This window comes from Pinus tabuliformis, chromosome 7 (genome assembly GCF_031772625.1).
Source record: "Pinus tabuliformis cultivar Carrire ecotype Pingquan chromosome 7, CPIR1, whole genome shotgun sequence".
Lineage (NCBI taxonomy): Eukaryota > Viridiplantae > Streptophyta > Pinopsida > Pinales > Pinaceae > Pinus > Pinus tabuliformis.
In genome coordinates, this window is record NC_142293.1 from 1,293,504,775 (window position 1) to 1,293,527,829 (window position 23,055).

Consider the following 23,055-nt stretch of genomic DNA (forward strand, 5'->3'; position numbering starts at 1 on the left):
CTCGTTGGGAACGACGCCAGACATGCACGTATTACAAACGGTAAACCTCGGATTAACCATTGTCGAGGAGCCAGGGGTCACTTGTTGGTAAACCTTGAATTATTGTCAAGGAACCGGCAAGGGGATTGAGCTTGATACTCTGCCCTTGCGTGCTGTCGGAGGGTAGACTGTTCCCCCAGGTGCATTTGTTGCGGTCGGTAACCTTAGTGACCATTATCTTTAGGATTCTACCGAGGTGACGGTGGAGGGAAGATCCCACTGTACCTGGAGTAGACGTCGGCTAGACTCACTTGGATTTTTTGGGGGGTTCACTTCACTCGAGACGGTTAAAGTGGAGGAACTTGTGCCGGTCTATTCATTAAGCAGGTTGCCGGGGTAACTGTTCCACCCGCCACTTCTGTACTGAATCCGGCGATGTTGGGTTTCATCACCAACTAGCGCTTTCGGTCTGGAAGGCTACTGTTTGTGCTTGCTTTGACGCCCTAGATTCTTTAGGCATGTGATTCAAATTTGTTTGGTTCTTTAGAGACTTTAGGTGGTTTGATTTGAAATTTTACTTTGTTTTCGTGTGTAGTAGTTAAAAGTTTTTAGCTGTGGCGGAATTACCGAGACAGTCCCGTAGACTTCGGGGCCAGTCTCCTGAAGTTGTTTCTGTGGCCGAATTGTTGAGAAGATCCCGTAGACTTAGGGGATCACCTCCTCGAGACGACCCCGGCAATCTAGAAGGTTTAAAGGTCCTTGTAACTCCTCCTAGTGGCAGTAGAGTAGGTTCACCTGAAGAAGGAGAATCTTCCTTGGTAGTCCATTCAGATTACCAAGGCTTAATGACAGGTTATAATCCCGAAGCTGTTACAGTTTTTGAACTTGTTGGTAGTTTTTCATCTCCTAGTGATACAGGCAAAGAACCTGAAATATCTGAACCTGTTACTCCGACTTCTAGTGTTCCAGATTCACCAAGAATAGAACGAGTTATCACCGAAAATCTTCCTACTGGTTTAATTGCTATAGAAGAACTTTCTCCAGAGGAAGAAATAGGCGTCTCTAACCTTGAAGATCAACTTACTATTGATCTAAGGGAGCGTGAATCTATCTTTCACAGTCCTCCTAGAAGTACTACTTCGTACCTTTCGTTAACCAATTATTTAGACAACTCAGGGGTAGGTTTTTCTACACCTCGTACTCCTTTTCCACCTCGAGGTATTTATACTCCTGTAAATATGTCTGGTCAGTCGTCTGTGTTTACTCAAAGTCCTGAATCTTTCTTACATGGCGGTCCTTCTGTTCCCACCGGGTATCAATCACTTTCTGGTACCTTTGCGGGGGCATCTCCTCAACCCGTTGATCATGGGTTATTAACTGGAAACAGTGGTAATATACCATTGGGTGTAGGAGACATTTACATGATGTCAGGTTCAGTTCCCATTTCCCAACCTCAAGGTGGCCAATTACCGCCTGGGGGGCAACCTCAGTTAACGCCTGGGGGGCAACCTCAGGGTACACAAATCGTGTCTGGGGGCAACGTCAAGGTCAGTATGCACCTATGGTGCAATACATGCCTCAAGGTCAACCCCAGCCTAAATATGTACCCCAGGGTCAACCTCAGTATCAATATCAACCTCAAGGATGGCAACCTCAAGGATGGCAACCCCAAGGGTATCAACCCCAAGGGTATCAAGGGTATCAACCTCAAGGTCAAGGTCAACCCCAGTATCCGTATTTACCTCAAGGTTATCAACCTCAAGGTAAATACTCGGGTCAAGGTTATCAACCACCTCAAGGTCAGTCATATGCTCCGGGTATGGGAACTGCACCTTACAATTATCAATCCTATCCTCAATCCGGTTATGGATCTCAGTATCCTCAACCTGTTACCGGTCAATACCCCGGAATGTTAGTGTGGGATCCATCACAGGGTCAACAGGTGTTGCAGCCAAGTTTACAGTTGGTACCTCAAGCTGGACAACCCGTAGTTTCTGGTCCACCCTAGCAACCGCAACTTGTCCAGTCAAATGTTCAAACTGCTATAACTTCGGTAGTTACTCAGCCGCCAATCGCACCTAGTACTCCATCTCAAACGGCTGCTGCAACTACCGCTACATCTGCCGCACTTACTTCTGGAGTATCGACAACTCCGGTTTCTACTGTCTCTGCGACCATGCCTCAGACATCTTTACCGTTGTCTGGATCTACGATTCAAACCACGGTCCAGATGCCTACAGGTCAGCCTGGTATAAGTATGGTTGTCACTACTTAACCTCAATTTGTTCACCAACCGTACCAGGGATAGTACCAACCTGGGAAAGCTGTCCAACAACCAGTTTACCAGTATCAACCGTATCCTCGGTATACTTATCAACAACCTCAACAACCCCAGTACAGTCCGGTTAATCCTGGTTTTCCAGAAGGATATAATATCCCAAATGCGACTCCTGTTCCTAGTTATCCTGGATATCCTCCTCCTGGGACTGGTCTTGTGACCCAGAGTTTTAGAGATCCTAACCGGCAGTTACCGTTTATCGCAACTTTGGATTTACCAGACTTGACGCGCCTGACGAATGATCCAATTCAATATCTTTAGTTCTGGCCACCAATGCCAAATAAGTTACCCAGTGATATACCCAAGTTCGAAGGTAAGTCTGGAGAGGATCCGTCCAATCATGTGATGACTTACCACCTGTGGTGTGCTTCAAATTCTATCTCGGATGATTTGATCCGCTTACGTCTTTTCCAGCGTACACTCATTGGTCTCGCGGCCAAGTGGTACATTGAGTTACCACGGGCCTCTTTTTACAATTTCAGCGAGTTAGCTACCTCGTTCCTAACTCACTTTCAGTTGCCGGTCAGATACGATAACGGCACGGAGTTATTAACTTCACTAAAACAATCGACGTCCACGTATATTTCTGATCACATTCATGAGTGGAGACGTCGAAGAAGGTTAGTAAAAGTTTTTATCCCGGACCAAATCTTAGCTGAATGGTTTGTTAAATCATTATTACCGAAGATTACTGAAGATGTAGCTAAGGCCGGAGTAGTTACTGAGGAGCAAGTCATTGCTCAGGCGCAGTACCTTGACTTGGTTTACACTCAGTCGGGTACGTTACACGAGAAGATTCCAGATCTTCCAAAGTCGAATCAAATCGCTGCTGCTCCTTCGGGATCTCATGCCGCTGATGGTATGATTGGTATCGTGAATACAAAGAGCAAGAACAAGTCTTCCAAGGCTTCAACTACTCCTATTATCACTTTGCCTGATTCCCCGACAGGAGAGTCTTCTCCTGAACTTACCGCCGATATTCACGCTGTAGAGTCATCTACGGCCAAATAAAAAAACGGTGGAAAGAAGAAAGGAAAGAAGAAGGCTAAAGCAGACAAGGCTCCGAAGGAGAAAACGGAAAAGTCGGAAACCAATGACGAAAAGCGCAAACCTCGATATCCTTGTCTTATTTGTGAAGAGGATCATTTTACGAGAGATTGCCCTCACCGGGCCGAGGTTGTGAAAATAGTCAAAGGTTCTCCCACTCCTGCTGTGTTAAAAAATCCATTTCCGGAGCAGGAGAATAAGATGATAGGTTCTTCCTCGAATGCCAGTGAAGAACCCATTTTGATGATGTCTCATGTGAGGATTGCGACTCGATCGCAAGATTATGGTAGTAAGAATCCTGTTGATGGTAAGGAAGCAGAATCTTCTCATTCTAACCCATCAACCTCAGCTCCTGGTTCCGATCCACTACAGATCGAAAAACCTAACCCGGAATTAGTAATTAAACCGCCCGCCAAGGGTGTACTTCGAAGGTCTGCTTTCAATCCACATGCGAGAGCCGCCCAGAATTACAACATTGTTGAGGACTTAGCTGTTTCACCCTCAGCAATGTCGGCGTTAGAAGTGCTGCAATCATGCCCAGCACAACGAAAATTACTTTTGTTGGCTATCGGAGCTGTTGATGTTCAGGACCCGAACCTGATAATCTCGATCTAGAAAATAGTACACCGCGTCTACCCCATCAAATGGCTTTCCAAATTCCAGTGATAGTAAAAAACAGGCCTATTCATCGGACTGTGATTGATGAGGGAGCTTCTACATGTATTATGTCGATTCAATGTTGGAGATCGCTTGGTTCTCCTTCGTTGAATCAATCCCCGACCATCCTTAAGGCCTTTGATGGCCGTGGGTTCCGTCCGTTTGGTATTCTACAGGAATTGCCTATAGGGGTAGAAGGTAAAACCGTTAGTCTGGATGTGGAAGTGGTTGATGCCCCTCTAGACTACAACCTTCTTTTGGGTCGAAGTTGGTCATATGCTATGACAGCGGTAGTTTCATTGGTCTTCAGAGTAATTAAGTTTCCATATAACGGTAAGATCGTGACTATTGATCAACTGACATACTTTTCATCCGACCCAGCCTCTTCAGAGAGTATCCAGCATGTCGTTAAAACGACAATTCCTTATAGGGACGTTGGCGTAGGTTTAGTTAAAGATTCCGGTTTACTGGGAACTTTTCCTTTCCCTCCAATCAATGCAGACCCTTCATTTGCATCAATTCATATGATTACATCAGAAAACATTATTTATGATGATCCTTGGATCGTCCCATCTGAATCTGAAATAGACTCATTCGGTGATGCTATGCCTTTGAGTCCATATGAAATTGCTTATGAAGCTGTCATGTCTTTTACCGACTTGCGTTCAACCGAGCTCGACCAAATGAATGTGGTCAGTGAAGAATCACTTTTCACATCAACCTTAGAATGGATAGCGTTTCCTGAAGTCGTGTCATCTGACGAGCAACTTCGTGAAATCCTAAGTGTAGACGATCTACCATGGGAAGATCTCCATCACAGATCTTCGTTTTTACCTAAGGATGATGCTTTTGAAAATGATTTTTCATCTATCTTTACCGCTGAATATGTCAAAGACGCTCAGAATCCAACGAAACATTCTGATTCCGAGTTGAATTTAGGGAATATTTCTCGTACTATTCCCATTGATATTTCAGTGAAGCCCGGAATTGAGGAAAACATTCATATAGGTGCCGCATGTACAAAAGATGAAATCCAAACTTACAAGGCCCTATTCCAAGAATTCCGCGACGTGTTTGCCTGGTCTTACGAGGAAATGCCGGGAATCGACCCTGCCATTGTTGTTCATAAAATAAAGACCTACCCAGATGCTAAACCCATCCAGCAACGGTTGCGTCAGATTCACCCTCAGAAAGCGGCTGCGATTAAAGCAGAAGTAGAAAAGCTGTTGAAAGCAGGTTTCATTTATCCGATCCCGTTAACGGATTGGGTATCGAATATTGTTCCGGTCAACAAGAAACAAGGAACAATAAGAATATGTATCGACTATAGGGATATAAATCGAGCTTGTCCAAAAGACAACTATCCTACGCCTTATATCGATCAAATTATTGATGATTGTGTCGGAGGTGAAATGTTTTCCTTCATGGATGGTTTTTCGGGCTATAATCAAATCAATATTCTACCTGCCGACCAACCAAAAATGGCATTCATTTGTCCATGGGGGACATTTGCTTATTACAAATTACCTTTTGGGCTTAAGAATGCCGAGGCCACTTTTCAACGGGCGATGTCTTATGCATTTCATGACATCAAGCACATTGTGCAACCATATCTCGATGATTTGCCTGCTCATTCTTTACACCGAGCTGATCACCTTGTCCACTTACGAGCAATCTTTATGAGGTGTAGGCATTATCGAATTCGGTTGAATCCTCACAAGTGTGTGTTCTGTATAGAGACGGGTCGATTGCTGGGATTTGTTGTTTCAAAAGCCGGCATTCGCGTCGATTCCTCGAAGGTCGAAGCTATCATCAAATTGCCTCCTCCTTCGAGTTTGTGCCAACTCCAAAGTTTGCAATGGAAAGCAAACTTTTTACTCTGATTCATTCCAAACTACGCCGAGGTCACTAAAGGTTTTACACGGTTGTTGAAACAGAACGCTCAATTCTTTTGGGATGAGATTGCCCAACAATCTTTTGATGCACTTAAACACGCGTTGACCCATGCACCGTTGTTGCATCCTCCCAACTACAACCAGGACTACTTCTTATACCTCGCAGCTTCGCATTCCACCATTGGAATGGTGTTAGTTCAAGAAGATGAATTCGGAGCGGAACATGTGATATATTATCTTAGTAGGACCTTAAATCCCACTGAGCTAAAATATTCGCATGTGGAGAAATTGGCCCTGGCAGCCGTTCAAGCTGTCCAGCGTTTTCGTCACTACATTCTTCTCCGTAAAACTACATTTTTTCGGATTGCAACCCTATGATTTATATTTTGACAAAATAACTGCTAGGGGGCAAGTACTCTAAATGGATCGTTATCCTGCAAGAGTTCGACTTGGAGTTCGAGAAGTCCAAGTCTAAGAAATCCTTAGTTTTTGCGGAATTGATGTGTGATTTCCCGCGTGCTGACACAGAAACTGTGGCAGAGGAGTCCATTGCGGACGAATCTTTGTTTCTTATCAGTACTGTAGATCCGTGGTACGGGGATATAATCATCTATCTCCAAACCCAAACCTTTCGGCCTGAAGCTTCAAAGTCGGAACGTCGAAAAAATCGGTTTCAATCCCAGCAATACAAGATTATTGGAGATACACTTTATCGCCGGGGGGCAGACTTAGTTTTTCGACGTTGTTTAACTCACGAAGAGGCTGAGAGGGTTTTGAATGATTGTCACTCTGGAGCATGTGGCGGTCATATGTTTTGGTATGCCACAGCTCAGAAGGTGTTGCGCGCTGGCTACTTCTGGCCCTCCATGTTCAAAGATTGTATCATTGCAGTCCGGAAGTGCCACAACTGTCAAGTGTTTGATCGCAAGATGCACGCACCACCTGCTCCTCTCCACCCTATAATTGTCGTTGGTCCCTTCGCCAAATGGGGTATCGATTTTATTACTTGTAACCATCACTCAGCCGGGGGGCATGCGTATATCACCCTCGTGGTTGATTATTTTACTAAATGGGCCGAGGCGATGCCTACATTCGACGCAAGCGGAAAAACAGCTGCAGTTTTCGTATTCAATCATATTATAACTAGGTTTGGTGTCCCACAGGCAATCATCACTGACCATGGGAGCCATTTTCGAAACATCATGATGTCTGAGCTTACAAGCCAGCTTGGTTTGCGCCACGATAGCTCTACTCCTTATTATCCGCAAGCCAACGGTTTGGTTGAGTCTATCAACAAAGTTCTAGTTATCATGATCCGACGAACCATTGGTATTCATCGGTCGAATTGGCACAACATGTTATTTTCAGCGCTATGGGCATACCGAACCTCAGTGAAAACTTCAACAGGGTTCACTCCTTTCCAGCTAGTTTATGGCTTGGAAGCTGTGTTACCCATTGAATGCGAAATCCCATCACTTCAAATGGCTGTCGAATTACTTCCAGCTACTTCCGAAGAGGAGAAACGTTTATTATACTTAGCTAAATTAGATGAGACTCGACGTGACGCTGCATTGGCAATCGAGAGTCACGCGAAGCGAATGAAAGCTCAGTATGATAGAAATGTGACCCCTCGAAGTTTTTCGGAGGGAGACCTAGTGCTATTATATGATCAAGCTAACGATAAGCTAGGTGCTGGAAAATTCGTTCCTATGTGGCATGGACCCTACATTGTAAAGCGAAAGCTAGCAAAAGGGGCTTATGAGCTGGTAGATTTTGATGGGGACTCTTTGGGTAAACCCAGAAATGGACTTTACCTAAAGAGGTATTATGCTTAAATGGTGGTTACGAAGAATTTTTAGTTAGGTTAGGTTTTCTTTCTAGCTAGTATGTTTGTTAGTTTAGTTAGTGTGCTTAGCTTAGAAGGTGTGTTTTTCGTCGTTATTCTGGCTTATCTTGGTTTTACTCTTGATATTGCAAATGTCGACGCCTCTCCAAACATACATTGGATTTGCTGATGGTGCTTGTCGTAGTACACGGAATATCTCTTCCGCAGCTTGGGTTATCTATTCGCCCTCTGACGAGTTAGTTTCTATGCATGGGGTAAGCCTCGTTCAAACGACGAACAACATTGCAGAATAAAGTGCAGTGGTTGAATTATTATCCGAATCTATTTCATTTGGAATTCGACGTTTGATAGTGAGGTTAGATTCTGAACTTCTTGTATTACAGCTTAATAGAGTATATGCCATTAGAAATCATGTGTTATTAAGGTTGTTTTTGAGAGTGCGTCTCTTGGAACGTGAATTTGATTACATTGAATATCAGCATATTCCGAGGTCTTTAAATACATTAGCAGATGCAATTGCTTCTCGAATGTTGGACAGACATTTACGATAATCATACGAGTAAATTTAAAAACATTTCATCACATATGTTAAACAAGATAAGCCGGTAATAGTGATATATATATAGATAGGAGTGTGTCAAAAAATATACATCGTCTTCGATCATAGGTTGAAAAACACCTTATGATCGGCAAAAATGATAAGTACAAAAAGCCAAAAATGTTATATGTGTCTACAAAAGTGACTAGCCAATCACTGGTGGTGCTCCCTATACGACACCACTGCAAGGGCTACTTTACACAAAAACCTCCTAAACGGTCCAGGGACTGCGACTACATAGCGCTGAAGTCTGATAGGAATATCATCTATGGTAGTCTCAGGTATATCCACCGTTAGACGCTCTAGATCCTGCTCCAACTCAGCTAGTGACTCTGCAGCCGCATCCTGTGGGGCCGGTACCGGTGCAACTGGATGTCTCCTCTCAAAAGGCTGGAGGTTGGCTGGGCGTTGTGGACCAACATCTGCATTTTGAAAATTTTTACTGTTAGTTTTGAGACGATATATATAAAAAACAAAAAAAATATATATAATTTGAAAACTTGTGAAAAATAAAGTACCTCTGTCGTCCCATTGTTCTCCCTGTGGAAGAACCATGTCCGGATCACCTTGAAAATCTACTCCGGCATACGGAAAGTCCTGGATCGAAAAAACCTGGTCCTCTAACCAGTGAAAATAACTATCAGGGAATCGAACAACCGCCGTGCCCTCGTCAGGATGCCGGGCCATCACCGTAACCCATCGTGTCAGCTTTGGCTCCCGAGGACCCAAGATTTCAATAGTGAGTTGCTGAGGGATCAGCATCGGAACTCTCTCTAAGGCAAAGCTCACAACTAGAGGCCCATATCCAAAGGTCTTCAGTTGTCTGTTCTTTGCCCTAGTCAGTTGGCCCTTCATATTGGCCGACACAGCATCACACCAGTTGAAAATGGTGCCTTGGAAACAGTCAATCGCCATCCGCATTTGGGACCCGGTGGCAATATGTAAAGCGGCTGCACCGCAAATTCTGGTAACCGTGAAAGATATAACCTTGGGTTCACGTAGAGATATGTGTTTGATTTCTACGCCTTTCGCATGGTGTGCATTGGGTGTGCACCAATCTGCCCGGAGACTAGCAAGGGATTGGCCACCCGGCCTAGTCCCGGCTAGATTGAGTTGCTCGCCTCTATTTGGCAAGCCAGTGAGAAAGTATATGTCAGAGGGCTCTATCTCGAGCTGGTGCCCTCCGATGTAAAAGAATTGCTCATGAATGTTCCATCTCTCAACCAGCCACTCCAAGAATCTCACCTGAGCCCTCATGCCAGGTATGGCCCAGTATTTATATAGTCCGCATGCTTTTAGGGCATCAATGGAAGGTTGATGGTTAATTGTGGCTAAATCAATGTCCTCGTGCTCTCTTTCTCTCCAATCCAACATGGTGAGTGCCCTACACACCAAGAAACAAAGATTAAAATTAGTTTGGGAAAATTCAGATGGTTATTTTTGGGGTTTGGGATTTCAATTTCCGCCTTTCGCGGGGGACGCACCCCGCGTTTAGAACACAGAGCGTCGGGACGCAGATGGCCTGAAAGTGGGCTGCGTCCCCCGACCTTTTTCCTGTGTGGAAAAAAGTCGGGGGACGCAGGTCACCCTAAGGGCACCTGCGTACCCCGCAGAGTGATTTTTGAAACCAAAAACCCCCCAAAAATCAAAACTAAAACCTAAAACACAATTTTAATCGGATGAAATTGAAGAGGAGGATGTTGTCAAAATACTTGAAAGAGACGGCGTTCGATTCTGACGGTCGGATTCTCCGCAGCGACCGCGGGAAGTTTCTTGCCAAAAGCCCTTTTTTCAACCTCAACAGTAAAATGGTAAAAATGACATGGTAAAAAGTCTTTTTATAGGTTTTTTGGATGAATGAATGCTAGGTTTGTTCATTTTTCACCATGGAAGGATATTTTTCAATGTATTTTTGCCTATCTTAAACAGGTATGAGTAATGTGTCATTTTTATGCAGGACAAAGGGATTTAGAGGGAAAATTGTCATTTTTCACGAACCAAAATATCAGAGTCATCTTTTAAGCCCTTTTCTGACTCCTAAAATATGAAAAGATTGCCGAGCGTTTCTTTTACACTCGTTAAAACAGAATTAAAAGACGGTCCCCTTATAGCTCTTTTCTGACCGTAAAATCAGGAAAAGATTGCCGGGTTTTTGTCGTTTCAAACTCGATACAGAAATAAAACGACGTGTCCTTGATCACTTTTTACTTTTCAGGTCAGTGACACTAATTATGAAAGTACTCCTTGGTCACAAGATCAAGCGGTTCCCCCATGTATTATTTTATACTTTTTCGGGCTTGAGGGACACAAATCTACGAAAAAGTTCAACTTGGAGTCTTCTTAAGTTTTTCAGACTCTCTAAAATTGAAAAACGCCGAGTTTCTCCTATGCTGGGCTCGTTAAACATTTCACAGTAAAGGACCTGTTCAATTACAAACAGGAACGAACCACTCCTTCCTAGGGTTTGAATCAAAACTAGGTTGGACTCATCCGAAGGATGAGCTTATAATCAAGCATATGTTATCCTCCTCAAGCTTGTTAAAAATAAAGAGGTACTTCCCAGAAATGGTGGGGGAAAAGAGAGAAGAATGAGCCTATTTGTTATCTTTTGTCTCAGAAGAAACTTTATTACCACTCTTGGACACGACACTTTTCATTCACCTGGGTTGGGAAATCCTTTACCTCACAGTTGACCAAACCACTTTGAAAGTCTTCAGCCGGGTTCCGGGGATTAACTTTGAGTTATTCATCACCAAGCCATCTGTCGTGTCGTTATGTGTTCAAGAGGTCTGCAAGAAAAACTTTCATCTGCAAAGTACTTGTCATCCATTTGACCATCCCTGAGTCAGTCCTTACAGCAACATTTCTTCAACTTGAACAATGATTTCGTGTTGTGGGCTTGCCTGCAACGGTGTTGTGGGGAAAAGTATCCGACTCGGATGACCCTATCCCTACTCTAAGGGTGACAGTCCTTAGCAACAACTGAAAGTAAAGCTTTGATATTTTCCTTTATGAAAGTACAGAGAAGGAAGAAAAGATTGACCAACCGGTGTTTTTCGCTTTTGTCGATCCTATCCTCTCTCTTTGTCTCTTGTTCCCAGCTCCTTGCTCCCTTTGCCGGTTCAGCTACACAAAGATCCTGCACAAACAAGAGAAGGAAAACTATAAGAAACATGTACTCATAACTGATGCATGGATTAGAGTGAATCAGATATACAAGTAAATACAATACATCAATGCAATACAAGTATATAGGAGAACATTCAAAGCTTTATTAATAGAAGTAAAAGGGTTCTGAGAAGGTTACAACCATCAATGGCTCCAATCCAGCAGCACCTCCCCAGCAGCAAGAAATCTCCTCTTCCCCTCTATAAAAGCAATCACCCAATAGCTCTAACTGTAAACCAACAACACTTCCTTACTTTGCACAAAATTCCAGCCCCCTTAGACCTCATAGAAGAGCTCTATATATAGAATAGAAGAAGAAAGGATGAGTCAGCTTGAGACTCACATAAAGCTACCTTGTGTCCTCTCCCTCTTCAGTTGAACTTCAGTTCTTGAGTCCACTTGGAGATCCTTGCTTACACATGGAGATCAAGTACCTCTTACTCATCACAGGGCGAATCCCTTGAACCAAGTGTCAGTTTGGAAGCTTCCTGGGAAATTGACACCTTGCAGAATGACTGTGCCACTTGGCCAATCTCGCCCAGCGCAGGTAGCCTTCATTAGATTTGACTTTCAGCGCAGGTACAAGGAGGAGCAGTTGCATTCCAGCGCAGATGCTCAGTGCAGCAGCTGACATGATCCAAAAATAGCCTGTTTTTGAGTGTTTTCAGGTGGAGAACTGATGGGAAGTGCTGTGGTTTGCTGACCTTGTTCTTCTAGGGGTAAGAACAACATGTTTAGGGACTGAGGATCCCTGTAATTATTGACATTTCATGCTCTATGCTGCGAGGCACAAAAATGTCTATAACAGTTGCCCCCTAAAGTATGAGGCCGTTTATCGGGTGAAATGCTTTATCTAGAGGGTCCGAAGTTCATTCCAGTGCTGAGGAGGCGCCCTGTAATACAATACAATACAATACATTATTTTTCATTTTGTTTTCATGATCTAGCTGAGGCGGGCATTCCCATGCTCAGCTTTATAAATACATTTTGGTACATAGAACAGACGATCGTCTGATGGTAGACTGATAATTCTCTGCTGAAATTATCATCCTTTGAGTAGGATGATCATCTGCTGCAATGATGTACATGACAAATGCTTTTATATTTCCTGAATATGTATCGCAGCCTGGATGGATGAAACTAGATCCGGGGTCTTCAAACTCGTTCGATCTTCACTCTAAGTACAAGTCGATCCATGTGAGAATTTCGCTGAAGTCGAACATGGAAAGACATCGCTTGATTACCGGTCAATGATGAAAACCGTTAACAAGCGCGAGAGGAATCACCGATAATGATAATGACCCTCAAGGTACTGTAGTACAATTCACGTGGCATGAATAAAGGACTTGGCGTCGAACGCCACGCAAAATCTTCTGGTCGAAGGTCATTGATGTATACCTGTCGCCGGAAGTGAGAAACTTGCCATTGAGGCATGCAAGCTTCAAAGTACTGATGGGGTTGTTCCTAGATCAACTTCTTGGATAATGAGCTGAAGTCGACAAGAAGCGATCTGTCAAAGGAGGGCCTTAATGAATCCCACATCAATGACACGGAACGGAGCTAATGATTTTAGTGGAGGTGAAAACAAACTGTGATATATGATTCAGGGTGGCGATCATGAATGGATGAAGGATAATGTATGGCAGTGGATGGGACACGGTTGACACTTTCAGAATGACCTCTCTTGAACATATAACGACACTGATGCGATGGATCGGTAGCATTACCCCAAAATGTGGATGGTTTGGCGAAGACCATGGTGATGAGACCGGTGAATGAAACAACCCAACCCGATGTGGTACGGAGGAAAAGTGTCATGTTCAAGAGCGACTTGCTACCATTAAACTTTGATGTTCTCCCAATTTTTCCCCAGTCATTTCTGACCAGTACCTCTTTATTTTTGTCAAGCTTGAGGAGGATAACATATGCTTGTTCTATAACCTGCCCTTCGGGCAAGCCCATCGCTATGATTTAACAAGCTTAGCGATAGGGAAACTCGTTCTCGTCTAAAGACAAGTTTGTCGCTATTTAATCATTTTAACGAGTCTAACGACAAGGAAAACTCGGTCCTTTTCATTTTTAGAGAGTCTGAAAAGGTACATAAAGTCAACTCCAGAATTCCTTTTTCGTCATCTAATCCCTTAAGTCCGAAAAAGTATAAAACAATACAGAAGGGATGAATTTTCGATTGCTTTAACGAGCCGAACAAAACAAGCGCTCGATCTTTTTGTGCAATAATCCCTCAGGTCCAAAAAGATTAAAATCTAGAGGAGGGATAGCGTTCCGGTTGTTTAACGAGCTGGAAGGCCAAAACTCGGCAAACTTTTCATATTTTACGAGTCAGTGAAAAGAGCTCAAAGAAGACTCGTCTTTTGAGGAACGAGTGATAAACAGGGATAGCAACTGATTCCAGGTACAGGTTGGAATTTTCCAATCACGGCAGTGTCACAAGGATGGCTAGGTGAAATCACTCTTCACAGCTGTTTCTCAAAAGAGGTAAACACACAAATGGAGGTGAATGATCGGCCAAATGAACAGTGGAGGTGACGGTGCACAAACACGACCAAGGCTTTTATGGCTGATGAATTTACGATCTCAAAAGGTTATTTACCGGTTCATTTTTTCTGAATGAGCTTGAACTCTGAAGGGAAGCCTGCTCATAAACTTATGTTTATTTTTTAACGAGCATGAACTATGTGCTAAAACTGCTCGGATATTGCGTTTATTTTTTAACGAGCATGAACTATGTGCTAAAACTGCTCGATATAACAATCATAAGAACGCCTCCTGTGAGATAACTATTTTTTAAGGAGCTTTACCTCACGAAGCTATGCTCCAATTTTGGCAAGTTTTTACCTTTGCCCCACAGACTTTCTTCATGCAAGGTCGGAAACGGCTAATCCTACGAGTTTAAAGGGTTAGACCTACAGGTTTAAAGGGAGGACCTAAAAATTTAAAAAAATAAATAGTCGTCCCTCGCTCACATTCCAAAAGTTTGCATGCCCCCAGACATAGGATAGAATTTCGAGGCTGCCCCTCCTCTCCCCTACCTCTGCTTTTCTTTGGGTGTTCACAGCTACTTGTCATCTTGCCAATCTAATGTTAACGATACTAGTCTTCTCGTTATTTTAAGGGGTCTTACGCGGTACTTGTCTTCCCGTCGGCCCAACTTTTAACGAACAGCTATTTGTGACAAGAGAAGAACACTACTCAAAGACAAAACATTGGTATTATTGAGGGAGGCTTGCCTCTTTCTTATTATCCGAAGAGGGTTCTATTTGCTGCCGCAAATCAATCTCTTTCTTCGGCGATGTCTATCATCAGGTTACTAAAGATGGCGACCACCTGTTGCAGCAATAGAATCTCTTTCTTTGGAGGCTGCCCCTACTTATCCTTCAAAACATATGTTTTAATGGGTGAGGCTTGTCTTCAAAGATGGTTACTACTTGCTACCGCAAATGGTCCCTTTCCTCGGTATCCTGATTATCTAGACAAGGGGAGCGAGAAGTTGATTATCTCACTCACATAACTTTGACAAAAGAATATTATTCTAGAACAACCCCTCTTCCACCGCCGGACGGGGTACGGACTAGTCCATTCTTCTGCGGAAATTCTACCCTACACCCGGGGTTTCTTCTGCCCGAAGCAGACCAGGGTGCATGCCCCCTGGGTTCCAGTCTTTCTTTCCGAATCACTCGCATTCATCGGGAAGGAGGACCGGGGGTGGAGGCGAATCTTGAGTGAACAGACCATTTAGGAATGGTATTTGACTATTTGCGATGCGAGATCCCGGAAACGAAAGTTGGTCTACGAGCTTGACCACTCTTCCTTCGTGTGGAAAACACATTACTCTAAAGAGTGAGGAGACTATCGCTCCCATGCAATAAATATAGTCACGTCCAAGGAGTAGGTTATAATCCAAGGGTCCCTGGACGACCATCACGTTCAAATTGACGGTCTTCCCTTTCAATGTAACAGGCACATTGGGGAGGATTCCTAATGGTCGACTGGTTCCTTTATCAAAACCTGAGAGATTTCTTAACTCAGGTAAAAGCGTCGGGGAACCCAGTGCTTTCCAAGAAACAGAGGAAAGGATACTCACAGACGCCGCCTCATCAATGATAGTACCAGCCATAATCATTCTATAGATCTGGACAATGATTCTGAATGGTATACTGGCTGGTAGCCGGGGTCTGCCTAGTTGATTCCAATCAAAGGATACAACCAGGTTGCTTGGTGGTGGGACCGAATATACGGCCGGATATGACCCTGATGATGTTCCTTCCTGCGATAAAGGAATGGGCGCATTGCCCTGACGCTCATCAGAGTCGGTGCTGATGAAAAGAACCTGGATGGTGTCATCCTTATTCTCTTCAGTGAGGGTGTCGCATGAAGATGACTCTTCGGCGACGGTGTCATTTGAAGATGAAACTTCTGAAGGTAGAACTGAGTCAACTGCCGTATCGACCTTTGGACTTTCGTCCGGTCTGGATTCAGTAGGTTCATTTTCAGTGACTGACGCTTCAGCCGACCACTTGAGCGGGCCAACTGTATTTTCAACCAACGAAGGACTTGGAACGAGTTTTTTGTATCCAGGAGAAGTTTTACCGGTGAAACCGGACGATCTTCCAAAACTCTCTTCGCTTCGTCTAAGAAGGGACAACGGTGGATGGCATGACTGCCTTCACACAACTTACAGGGGAATCTCACTCCCCCTTTTTGTCTTGATCCTTCACTTTCGCTGGTTGACGGAAAGCCATCAACCTGATTGTCAGAGGTTGATGCCCCCGAATTGTGCAGACGAGGGGACCAGTCCCTTAGTATCCGGGGAATACAGGGACAATCTCTGTGGAAATGGTCTCCTCTACATATGACACATGGCGATTTAGGCCCGGTCTGTGCAGTGGGTGGGTTCTTGTCAGATGTCTTTTGCTTGCCCCGAGTTGCCTTAGGCTCCTTCTTCTTCTTTTCTCTCTTCTTCTTTTCCTTCTTCTCCTTGGGAGGCTGACTTTTGCCAACTCTACCTTGCGAAGATGAAGGATCAGAGGAAGTATTGTAAGAAGTGGAAGGCTGGTGGGTAGCTCTAGACTGGTCTGACTGTTGATTCGATTGCTCAGGATTAGTGGCGATCTGGACTACATTAGTTGAAAAGAGCCATACAGGGAGGCCGATTGTCAATCCTGGAAGTGACAATGTTGCCATATGAGGCGCACCAACATCTCCCCAAGAGGAGAAGGGATTTGGACTTCCGCCAAGGTTGCCTCCTTGGTTGGTGGGCTCCATACTTTTCAACTGAAAGATCAACGTGGGAATAACAGGTGATTTTGTTCCGCTTAAAATAAATTTTATTAACGACGCTTTTAGACACAAACTTGCTTTTTCATGTTTTAAGAGTCGAGAAAAAGCTAAAGATGACTCTAGTCGCCTTCGATGTTTTAACGAGCCCGAAGTGACAAATGCTTGGTTGGACTTTTTCAGTTATAGAGTTTGAAAAAGGCCAAAAGAAACTGCTCTGGAGATCTAGGCAAAGGGTGTGCCAAACCTTTCGCGAAACCACAGAATACGTTTTACGGTACGGGTGGTCGATCTTCGTGAATGCTGTGTTCACTGCATCGCGATCAGTAGGGCGGTCGACACGGCTTCCTATGGATAAAGGATAATTGCCTATAGGGGTCTCCCAATATATACGCGACGGTACGTGGGAGCACAAGTCCGTATTAGTGCCACCGACTCTCAGGAGGAATCACCCACCTTCGTAGAGATCGACAGTCACTATGTTTAACGACGCCGGAACACGTCTCTACCTAGACCTCTAGATGTTTGCGTTATGTTACAAAGCGTTGTTATGTAAATTGGATTTATTTTAATGTTGATCTTGCTTAGCAGTTTGCCTTTAAGGATCACCACGAGATGTATATATACAACTTCCTAAATGCAATCTAAGATGAGAAGCAAAACTTTTCAATCTTTCAACTTTGAAAACCTTAATCTACTGAGGGAAAAGAAAGACATCAACTTTTCACACAGATCATAGAACACACACTAAATGCACTTTTCCCTAAATCAACATGCAAACTGTCAATAATGCACATGCACAATGCAGATATTTCTTTTCTTTATCCTTAATGTTGATGTAAGACAAAAAGGAAACTGTTGTATAACTTTGAATTCAATTTCAAGCGAAAGTAAACAAGCTTGTCCAAAATCAAAAGACACCTTAAGATCGACTTGTTTAGACACCGGAAATGTATAGATTCAAACCACAAAATGAAAAACAAACAAACTCAAACAGCCATGAACAGTAACAAAACTAGCTCTTAAGATCACAAAGACACTTTTACAGTTCAGGATCTAAGAGGCCACAGCTATACTGGTTCGCTTTTCACAATGGGAAACTGTAACTGAAACAAGAAATACTGAAAGAACAATCACAGTTTCATCACACAACTGAGGCGGAATAATGTCAAGGAAAGTTGGTTTACAGCAAGTACGATGACAAGCAATCAGCAGCAAAACAACAGTGAAAACAGGGCTAAGACACAGTGGGAAACCTCAGGAAGACATAGCCTAACTGGATCAGCGCAGGCTCTGGTCTATCAAATTGACTCTCAGCGCAGTTGCCGAAGGGGGTACCTGCGCTGGAATGCAGACTGCCTGTGGACAGCCTGCACTGAGACACGAGAGTTGCGTTTACAAGGATTTCCGGGTCATAAAAAGCTCAAAAATTCACTGTTTTTGCTGAAATAAAAAGCTATAGGTCAAGTACAAGCTAAGGGATGATCAAGAGGATGAAAAGCTATCACAAAGAGTACAAGAGTCTTTTGTAGATCAGCTCTTCAAATCATGAATCTGCTCAAAAAATGAGCAAGAGTAGCAGCCCCTCTACTTCGCTTTTGATATAGTCAAAAGCTTTTCGATTCGGTACTCTTTGGTTCAGGAAATGAATAGCAAAGATACTACAAACACCAACAAGATACTAGGCTCCCCAGCGGAGTCGCCATTTTGTTGTGGGGAAAAGTATCCGACTCGGATGACCCTATCCCTACTCTAAGGGTGACAGTCCTTAGCAACAACTGAAAGTAAAGCTTTGATATTTTCCTTTATGAAAGTACAGAGAAGGAAGAAAAGATTGACCAACCGGTGTCTTTCGCTTTTGTCGATCCTATCCTCTCTCTTTGTCTCTTGTTCCCAGCTCCTTGCTCCCTTTGCCGGTTCAGCTACACAAAGATCCTGCACAAACAAGAGAAGGAAAACTACAAGAAACATGTACTCATAACTGATGCATGGATTAGAGTGAATCAGATATACAAGTAAATACAATACATCAATGCAATACAAGTATATAGGAGAACATTCAAAGCTTTATTGATAGAAGTAAAAGGGTTCTGAGAAGGTTACAACCATCAATGGCTCCAATCCAGCAGCACCTCCCCAGCAGCAAGAAATCTCCTCTTCCCCTCTATAAAAGCAATCACCCAATAGCTCTAACTGTAAACCAACAGCACTTCCTTACTTTGCACAAAATTCCAGCCCCCTTAGACCTCATAGAAGAGCTCTATATATAGGATAGAAGAAGAAAGGATGAGTCAGCTTGAGACTCACATAAAGCTGCCTTGTGTCCTCTCCCTCTTCAGTTAAACTTCAGTTCTTGAGTCCACTTGGAGATCCTTGCTTACACATGGAGATCAAGTACCTCTTACTCATCACAGGGCGAATCCCTTGAACCAAGTGTCAGTTTGGAAGCTTCCTGGGCAATTGACACCTTGCAGAATGACTGTGCGACTTGGCCAATCTCGCCCAGCGCAGGTAGCCTTCATTAGATTTGACTTTCAGCGCAGGTACAAGGAGGAGCAGTTGCATTCCAGCGCAGATGCTCAGTGGAGCAGCTGACATGATCCAAAAATAGCCTGTTTTTGAGTGTTTTCAGGTGGAGAACTGATGGGAAGTGCTGTGGTTTGCTGACCTTGTTCTTCTAGGGGTAAGAACAACATGTTTAGGGACTGAGGATCCCTGTAATTATTGACATTTCATGCTCTATGCTGCGAGGCACAAAAATGTCTATAACAAACGGGTCGCTTTCTATCGACATCAACACATTATCTAGAGCGATGACTTAGAAATCGTCAGTACCTTGAAGTCTGCATGCATCAATGGCAGGTTTCTCGCCTTTGATGTCAGTTTACATCAGTGACTTTCGATCGAAGGATTCCGTGAAATTTTCGACATCAACTCATTCATTCACATCTCATGGATTGTACTGGGTACTTTGAGAACCATTGACATTACTGGTGGTTTCTCTCACACTTGTTAACAGTTTACATCATCGACTGGTAATCAAGTGGTTTCTACCATGTTCGACATCAGCTCATTTATTCGCATGGCTAGAATCGTACCATTTCGGGAAGTATAAATGAAGACCCTGGATCTAGTTTCCACCATCCACGCTGCAAGGAGTTTTGTATTCATTATCTAAGTAGACTAATCATAAATAGATGGCTGTGTCCATACTGTGTCTACAAAAGTCTACGATTATGATGTACTGCAAAATCATTCCTGTATCAGAGTAGTTAGTCTGTTAGTTAAAGTTTTGATCTGAGTATGGGAATGCTTACCTCAGTGATGATATAATCTTATACATGTATTTTGTGTTGAAAATTGCAGGTTCTGACTAGGCTCTCCACGAGATAATCCTTGAAATGATAAAGCGCTTCACCCTTCCTAGATAATACAAAACCCTAATCTATTACAGGCTTCGCACTTTAGGGGGCAATCTGTTACACTAAAAAATGTCACCATGGCTATTTACAGTTAGTATGGCTCTATCAACAGTCATGCTATCCTCTTAGGCAAGTCTTATGCGTCTGCTCTCCATGTCAAACTCCAAAAAGAGAGAAAGTCTTTACAAATGTATTTATCTCTGGGTACGCAGGTTCTCTCAACCTTACCTGCGAGTACGCACCCAATGTTCACAAAAGCTGCGTCTTTGGACGCTCTGTATGTAAAGGGGCAGGTGCATCCCCCTGTGAAGGTCAAAATGCGCAAGTTTCATCTTTAAAAAGTTACTTGTGGTCATTTCTAGAGCATTCTAGAAGGTTGTTCGACGTGTATTGAGCGCCTCCAGATGGTTCATGTACCCCTACCAAAGAGGAACTTATCCCATCAATAAGGGAGCTATCCCATCCAAAGAGGGGATTATCCCATTGATGGTGGACCTGATTAACTTCCTCTTGAGCACTATAAATACAGGCATTGGGCCAGAAGGAGGGGAGGTTGGAAGCTATACATTTCTATGGGTAGATGCTGCTGGAATTAGGACTCCCATTTAGAAGCTTGTGAGGAGAGATTGCCATCTTTGCTTGTTCTATTTGGAAGTGGGTGAGCTTTGTCAAAGTAAAGGAGAACTCTTGATGGACCCTGGGAGGGACTTGCACAACACCAAGGCTCAGGTTGTATTTGTTCCTTTTGTTACCTATTAATGCAAATGAGTCCATTCTTCTCAATAACTTGTTATTTATGAGTTGTTTCATGTACTCCTTGGTCTATGTGTTAAATATGTTTTATTCTATGAGATTATCAAGTGCTATTTAATCGTTTGATTGTTAGTGGATGCAGGTTTCAAAGTGAAGGAGGAGCTCATCCGGATCAGCGGAGCTGGACTACTACAATAGCGTGGGACTACAGGTAGGATCTAAACACTTGATTTCTTATATAGTAAATGCATGTTTAGAGAAGGATTGCTCTTGTTTGTCTTGTTTGTCACTAGAGAGTCTTAGGCTCCTAGGGAGGTTGGTTGTGTCCGCACAATCGACTCTTTCCGCCTGACAGAGGTAGACTCAATTAATCAATATTCCCAATTATTGGCTAAAGATAGGGCATTAGAGGAAACTTACTGCCCTTTCTTCCTCTCTTGTGCTGCAAGACCCATCAGAAGAAAACAAGAGTTGTGAATCCAATCATTTTTCCATTTAGTATTGTAGATAGAGTCGTATTTTGAACCAACTCGTTAAGAAACATGTCGAACCGTCTGGAATGAATATTGATATAATGAAATATTAGAATTCTTCAAATATAATAAAATCTCAATAAAACAGAAAGCTTGTGGTGAAGGGTAACACAAATTTCAAAACTCTTTCATGCTTCATGCACCCAACACACTAGTTTCATAAATAAAAAACAACTGAGATGACCTGCACCATCACTTGAAAGAAGAAAATAATTTTCTAGTATAAATTGGAGAAGTGGACTGAGCTTGACTATATCCACAGAGTAGCTATCCTGAAATGGTTGTGCATACTCAGAAACAAAAGCATGTTCTTCGGTTGTTCCCAAAGCTTTATCGATAATTTATCCGAATAAGAAATATATTGATTATGCAAAGGAAGCTATATGTCAATGTTTAGCAACATGCTCTAATGTCAATAAAACAATTAATTAAAGGACTTTATTACTAGATTAAATGTAAAAGGTTTTGGCATTTTCTGAGTGATTGATTTGCATTGTGCTTGAAGATGATATTTATGTATTGACTCGTAAATAAAAAATCATTAGCAAATTAAGAAAGTAAATAATTTTCCAAATTTGAGAAATAATGTTTGAATTTCGAGATTTATTTCACCATCTAACACTAACATTTACTTTGAAAATTTCAGTTTCTATTTATTCAAAGTGTCAAATGTGTCAATAAATCAGATCTAAATCCGGTAATGACTAGGGAAGAATCACGGTGATGACTTCTGGAATCATACTATTAATCATGATTAATGGTTTTAGTAAGAGAAAACCCTTGTTAGAGATGAAAAACTCACTCAGAAGATTGTGGAAATTCTGTTAGGATTTTTGCCAAATCCTACAAAAACTAATTTTTTGGGAGAATTTGTGGACTCAATAGCCAATTAGCTTTGTTTGTATCAAAATAAAACAAATCCTCAATGATTTACCAATGGGGGTAGCTCAATAACTAATTTAATATGATATAGAAATAGTGAAACTACACATGATATTCATTTATCTATTAACAATTACCGTTGGCAGTTCCAAAGGTAATTGTCACAATTGTCATGACTTTTTTCTATTATTATTGCATATATGCATCTAGCCATTTTGACAACATTTATGAGTATCAAGAAATCATTGACAGATTGTGGGAAATTGAAGCCAAAAAATGCATTAGAAAACCTTTTAGAATGTAGTATCCGTACACAATGGTCTTATATTGTATTGCAATTTATGTTTGTATGACATGTATTTCGATGATATTAAATCAACAAAAATATATGTAGTTAGTGGAGGAGATGGTTTTGCAATATCGATATTTATTTCTATTGTTTCCCATAAATATTGGATTTGATATTTTCAATTGCTATTTATTAGGTGTCATATTTGGTAGTTGACACATGAAAAATAGCAACAACTGTCAAGTTCCATTGCATAAGAAAATTGTAAATTTACGTGAGATTGGGAACGAATATAAGTAGCAGTTCAATGAATCAAGCTATTTGCAATTGTACAATCAATGAAGTGATATTCG